General features: G+C 35.3%; 1 long non-coding RNA gene across 1 annotated transcript; it reads left to right on the forward strand.

Annotated features, from left to right (window-relative positions):
* Positions 1 to 853: 853 nt before the first annotated feature.
* On the forward strand, positions 854 to 6367 carry LOC137478574 (uncharacterized). Its single transcript, XR_011001664.1, has 3 exons — positions 854 to 1273; positions 2136 to 2256; positions 5763 to 6367. It is a non-coding gene; the product is annotated as an uncharacterized lncRNA (long non-coding RNA).
* The last annotated feature ends 940 nt before the right edge of the window (positions 6368 to 7307 follow it).

The following is a 7307-nucleotide window of genomic DNA, read 5'->3' on the forward strand; positions in this document are numbered from 1 at the left end:
ACCTTGACTCTGGGGCAGAATTTGGACCAGCAGACTGAGAGAAATAACATTTCTAAGAAATTATTTCTTCTGGTCCTTGTTTTAGAATATTTGGATCTGAAGGAAAATTTAGCTTGTAAACTGACTGTCAAGTAGAAGGTAAACTGCAGATAAACTTTAGATGTGAGCTGGAGCCATTGTGGTTTCCTTTAATGGCTAACACTTCATTAGTATCCTGCTTGTTATCTGTTACAAAGGCTAATACTTGAATCTCAGTGAGGAGGAAGGCATCATTTTCCTGCCTCTAATAGTGAAGCTGCTTTCACTTTGCAGGATTTCAGAAAGCGGGATGCTTTTCATTTTTATTAAGATGTCTACTGGTTTTGACATTTCAACCAAAATTTGTTCATACACTAAAATGTTGGGGAAAGAGGTCTTGGTGGAAATGTTTTTGTGGAAATAGGAATAAATATTTAATTTAAAATTACAATATTAAGGAAAACTCTATACCTAACAGAAAATACTGGAAACATGGGCAGTTTAAATCAACAGGGGGGAGGGTGGGGGATGGTGATGGGGTAGTATTAGGGTGTAGACATGTATAGTCACCATAGAGATAGAAAAATTTTACAAGTTTGAAATATTCAAAGTTCACCTATACAAACATACTTGTTGGGTGATGCAAGCTAAGCTTATCTTTCTCAATGTTTTTGATACAACTGTAAATCTGAGCGGCTCAAGCATGCATGACACTCCAGTTGTTAGAGAAACACCATTTTCTTGGAAAACAATGTGGGAAATGTGCTACTTCCATTGCTAAGAAATAACACCAAAACCTGAAATCCTATATAAAATTATTCTTATTCTCCAGTCATTTGTCTCTGTAATTGTATATATACAGCAGTGGTGAAATTATGCAGTGAAATATATGCTTAAAAGGAAACCCCATTGAACATTTATTAAGAATTATTAGGATTTGCTTTACTTTCTTAGTTGTGTTGGCTATCAAGTTGATATTTTTATAGAATTGTGTGTCACAACCATGGGTTCTTACTCCTTTTTGGTAATATTTTTCTTCTAGATATCTCGTTTTTTTTTTTTTCCTCAGGTGCACTACTTTACATTTCTCTATAGAAAATTTCTTCCAGTGTAAGAATTTGCAGTCAAATCATTCTTCCACAAATCTGGGCAGGTCATGACAGTTAAGGCTATTTGAAGAATGTGCTATAAAAGTTTGCTTAGGAGTACAATTATCTGGGAGAACAGTAGAGTTCAGAGGCAGCTACTTTCTGCAGTAGATTTTCCATCTCTTACAATGGACAGTCATACAGGTTTTACATTTACTTTGGAGCAGTAACTCTTGAGATGGAGTAAGTACCATGGGAATGCAGATGCAGAGCCCGAGATTCTGCTTTTTTTTTTTTTCTTCAAAAAAATGTACATGAAAAGTACTATTTTCAGCATTTTATTGTAATTTATAGCAATTCTTCACCAGGGTAATAAATACCAAATTATTTTCTTCAGAGGATTGAGAGGATTACTTAGTTAATGTTTTAAAAGCACTTTGAAGATAAAAAGCACTATTGAGCTGCTTAAGACTTACTGAATAGTTAATTATCTAAAGGTCCCATTCTCCTCCCTACAGGTTATTTCTGCATAGGGGAGAGTAAACTCTGAGCTTCATATCATGACTTTCAAAACCAGGCTTTTTACATCTTATTGGTTTCAAAATTTGCTTTTTTTTTTTTTCCTGAATCTGATTCCTTTGAAGTCAATGGCAAATGTCCAACACTGAAAAACACTAGAGCATAATGTAGCTGTTCAGAATAAACAGGTTGAAACAATGGTTAGAACCCCTACCCATGTTATTTTCATTTGGTCTCAGTGTGTATATATGTGTATGTATAGATTCATATGTACACTCACATGTACATACATATGTATATGGACACAGTGGTTCAAGGAAAAGGGAGACAGATTTTTTAATTTGGGACTTTAAGCTTGTGGGACTGATTTCTTCATGTACAGAAGTTTTTAGAGGGACATGCTGACCTTGTTGTGACCTTCTATGGGCAAAATGGATCTTATTGCAAGACATTAACACAAAAGATCTCTTCTTTTGTAACAGGGGTAGGAAAATAATAAGTCTCCACCAGGTGTCTGCTTTCTGGACCCCTGACAGCTGACACAGATACCTCATACGAAGAAATAGAGAAGAAAAGAGTTTTTGAACTCAACATTCAGAGTCAGCCCTTGTCCATGATAGAGTGATTGAAGGTAATTACTAGTCCTATTCAGCTTTAGCTGTTAAAATTCCTTAATTACTTACATCTTAGCTGTTAAAACTACCATAAGTAATCAGTGTAAGGTAAAAGTTACTTTCTGCTGAGGACAGGAATCTCCCTTCACAGTCTGTAGGAACACACTGTTGCACACATACGAGATTTTACTGTAGAAGACATCAGTCCCCCAAACACCAATGCATATATTTAATTTTGCAAATATTAAATACCTCTTGATTCTGATGTGACTAATTAGGACTTAGATGTTAAGTATTTCTTAATACTTGTGTAATTATAGCCTAAATTTATCAATATATGCCATTCGAGAAAAAGTCGTGAGAGTTATATATTTAACTGAAGTTCATAATTGATTCCTCCCTAAGACAAAGAACAGTATGTCAACCTGAACTCATTTAAATTTGACCTTTTAATGTGCTACAGCAGCATACTATCTTATGATTTTAGTTGTGTTGGCTCTTAAATCAGGGTCTAGATGTAAAAGGTCATACTGAATTCTTGAGTTGAATTTTTAACAAGGACAACTCTTAAGGTTTTGTGATTAATACCAAGAACATGTAGGGATTACTAGAGGAAAGAATAAAAGAGTGAGAAGAGATTTGATTAACAAATTGCTTTCTGTATACCCTATTCTGTTTGCAAACATACACTAATAGGATGACATGAAGCATAGCTAAAGAAATTATGGTTAAAACACAATGCTATGAAATAAAAAATGAGTTGATTTTCATAGTAAGAATGTAAATCTTCAGTTAAAAAGAGAATGTTTGGCCTACATGTGTCAGACATTGCCAAAGTGCAGAGGTAATTATAAGTTTATAGCTTTATGCTTCTAAAATATTCCTCTCCCACAGGATCTCATGAAATATGTGTATGTTTACAGGAAATTGTGGAAATAGTGAGTCATCTGTTCAATAATTAACACGGGATAATTTCTTGAAAAACAAGATCAGCAGGGGTTTTTATTCTGATTACAAAGAAGTTTGGTTAGCTGCTTTTGGATATGCTCAAAAAAAGGAGAATTTTCAAAGTAGTATCTAAGTGACATTTTCTCTTTGGCAATACACTTTTACCACTAGTTGCTCCAGTTCTCTAAATCCTAACCTTCTGTCTGTCACTAGGATCTTTTAAGACTTCATTTTCTGACTGATATTGGGAGCTCCCAATGTGTGGAAATGGCTCAGGTTTCTCCAGTTCAGTAGAGTTACAGAGTTTTTCATAAACACAATTGGAATGATTGAAAGCAAATGTTCATAAATGGCTTCTAAAAAGTGATGAAAACCTGAATTGTCTTTTCCATCCTCTAACACTGGAGAAAGGAATGGAATGATGTCTAGACTAAACATTGCTAAGTGACTTTGCTAAGTTCAATGTAAGTAGAGCAACAAAAAAGCTGTGTCAGAAAAATTTCATACACATATGCACTACTAACCGACCCTAATGACCAGCCCAGGGAGTCAGAACAGTGAAGTCCAGGGACTGCGATACTCCCTCTGACCAGTCTCTGTGCCAAGCCCTTGGGCAGAGGCTCAGCACCAATTCATAAGCAGTTCCACCTCAGGCACTCTGCTTCTACACTTGTTGGATGTCCACAAAACATTCTCTCCAGTCCCAACCTCTAGTACCAAGTGTCTTTATAGCCAAATAATTGATGCAATCAGATCCCAGCACCCCCTTCCAGCAGTTTCAGGTAGCATTCCTTTTCAGTTTTGATCCATGGTCCACACCAAGACTCAGATCCTCCTTACATATCAGGTGTGGCTCATTATGCTCAGGCCTTGTTTGCAGTGTCCTCTTGGCCATGGCTCATTATAATGAGTCACTCAGTCCTTGGTTAAGGCAAAGCCATGATGTTGCCATGTGAAATGAAGGACATTGTTCGTGGCCCTCCACACAAAGAAAGCATTTATTCCTATCAGGTGATAGTTTGTGAAACTGTGATGGTTTTCTACTTCATGTTTCTGCATACTAAATGCTGGAGCTGCCTGTGAATGGTCTAGCTCATGATGTAAATTACAAGACCTATTTGGGTTCCTCCAGTTCACATCTGAAACCACAGCTCCAGGGGGAACAGGAATAATGTATAAGCAATACAGAGAGGACGTAATTTTTCTTCAGCTGCATCTCCTGCTGCAGGAACTGCAAGAAGAAAGGGCATAGAGTCACCACAACACATAAAATGTAACTCCAGGATATTGTTATAATGATGTAGAAATATAATGAACTCTTTCAAGTATTTCTTATAGACAGCCCTGTAGAACCGAATGTTATTTTCATAATGAAGAAAATTCAGGAGCTTTATTGCTAAAAAATAGAGCAGGTTCTTGCAAATGCTCAAACAGAACATGATGTCCAGCATAATGAATATGCTAAATGAATTGCTACAGGATACAGAAATTGTTCTACAAGTCTTCTCCATTAATCTTTTAAGAAAATCAGAATCTGCTGCAACACTGTGATTTTGTTTTGGTACTTTCTAATTTAAAGCTTATTGTAGTCTTCATTTCATTCAGAGCCTGCAAATAGTAGCTAATGAAATTTGACCTCATAGACAGAGTAAAATAAATAATATCAATACTCATCAATTAAAAAAGCAAAATCTATCAGCACACGTTTTATATGCATGTAAAGAATACATTTCTGACCTGTAGAAGTATTTTAAATTCATGCATTGACCTGTATGACCTTTTTATCAATAAACCCCACATGAATAATGCAGCCACCCCAAACTCATGCCATTAGAAATTGTAATAGTTGTCTGACATGCACAAGCAATGTTACACCAGGGATCTATTTGGCCCAGAGCATTCCATTAAAACACAAAGTGAGATTCAAATGTACATGTTAAAATGAAACATCAGCTATAATGAAAAAGGAAGCAGAACAGAATGGGCTTTACTTATAAGTGTTCATTTTCCTTTTGACAAAATTTTGCCACGCTTGTACAATACCTAATGCTATTCCATATTTGAAGTACAATCAATCCACATTTTATTTTGCTTTTAAAATTCTCCTATGAAAGGTATAAGGCAATCAGTGTGCTGTGCTCTAGAGAGATGTTGGTATTATTTGAGTTTGTATTGCTATTTAATATTTAGTTTTCAATAAAGCCTTGATTACAGTCCATTGTATTAGCTACCATGCAAGTACTGAGGAAAATGTGGACCCGAATCAAAATGTTCAGCATTTCTGTTTGAGTTATGAAGCTTTGGTAAGCTTAGAAAAAGACAGGTAAAACACAATAGAGTGGACTGGTTATTACTTGTTACTCCGATGTTATCTCAAACATTCAGACTGACATCAGTCCACCATCTTCACATTCTTGTATCAGTTCATATAGCAGGATACTAAACTTTTAGATACCTAAGAAATCATCCTGTTGGAATTAATGGGTTTTTTAAAGTGATTTTAAAGACCTTGAACACTGCACAGTAGGGTACCGGACGTTACATAGTTTGAAAGATTGTCTTCCTAGCACTGCAGAGTTCAGTGAGGAACTGAACAGTTTCTCAGTTCCCTTTAGCAGTGAAGGATTCAGGCATGGAGAGAGGAAAACTCAAAAAGTGATTGTTGGCATTCTTCTACCGAGCAGTGAATCTACCTTCAGAGACATCCTTGACATGACAAGTTTATTCCAAAGTGTACCAGAGGTAAAGCAACAGTGGATCAATGTCAGGAGAAGGTCTTTTAAGACTTTGAAAATCCTGAATTTATACTAGCTCGACCAAAGAATGCAAGTGAAAATTCTTTTAGTGCATTTTTGTAATTTTAGTGGGGTTACTAGTGAAGAAAGTGTGTTTCCCTGACACCAGATGCAGATGAAAAAGTTAATGCTTCTGTGAAAATACTGGGAGGAAGACCTAGTCCCTAAAGGTAATACATGCTGCCTTTGGATTCCTATCTATAAAGCTGTTGTGGATACTATGAAATACTGGTATTTCTGAATCTCAAATACTATTGATAAATTTATTCCATCAAATGAATACCTACATTTATGCAGGGCTCTCCACTGTAAGGTGTTTATTAATAGAAGGAGGTAGCCAGTGTGTCACAAGTTGCCATCTTTAAGGACATTTGTGCTAGAGCTGATGCCTCCTGTGATTACTTTTATGCAGTTTCACAGTTTAATATTAAGACTTAATTTTTAGTCCACTCATTTGGCGTTGACTAAAACAAATTTATTTTTTCATTTTCTTGCTTCATTTTTCAAACTGGAGCACAATAAACAATTTCTTCATATTCTGAGAGAAAAAGGGCAGATGTTATATATCAAACCAATACAAAAGTTTAATATTTTAGATTATTATGATAAACATCAGATTTCAGCTTACAGTGAATTTTGTAACAAAGTGGCAAACAGGGATTTGGAAGAGAAATAGTGAGAGGTCTCTTACTAACATTTTAATACTGTTGAATTTGAAAAGTTTATGAAAGTTTCCATCATATATAATTACTGTATTTACAAGAGCATTTCCCATCACAGAAAAGGGCTATACTTAGTAACAGCCAGCCTGCCATCCTGACTCATTTTTCAGCATTCCTGCTTTTCTTGGAGGTCATTTTTAATGACTATGTACAAGCACCTGAAAAATCAGGTGCATAAATTAACTACCAATTAAGGTAATTCAAAAAAAAAAAAAAAAAAAAAGGAAAATGTAATTACTAGTTTCTACTAGTCCACTCATTATCATATGGAATGTGTGCATGTTTATCTTGTGCATGTTTATCACATAGCAATTACTGAGGCACAAAAGAAAAGTGATGTTTACCCTGTTGCAATCCTGAAACTGCATATAACATGAAGCAAAAGAACCTGCTCTCAAATTTATATGTCAGTGCTTAATGGTGAAAGGATGTTATCACAATTTAATATAGCAAGTGCTTAATTATTTCTGTGCAATATTTCCCCACATTTGATATCACTGTCTGTCTGGAGTGCATGTTGACCTAGTTTTCAATTAATTGCAATGAGAATTTTAAAAAATGCCTTTAAAGCAATTAATTTTTCTTTACTGGATTAAACATGAA

Source organism: Anomalospiza imberbis, chromosome 8 (genome assembly GCF_031753505.1).
Source record: "Anomalospiza imberbis isolate Cuckoo-Finch-1a 21T00152 chromosome 8, ASM3175350v1, whole genome shotgun sequence".
NCBI lineage: Eukaryota > Metazoa > Chordata > Aves > Passeriformes > Viduidae > Anomalospiza > Anomalospiza imberbis.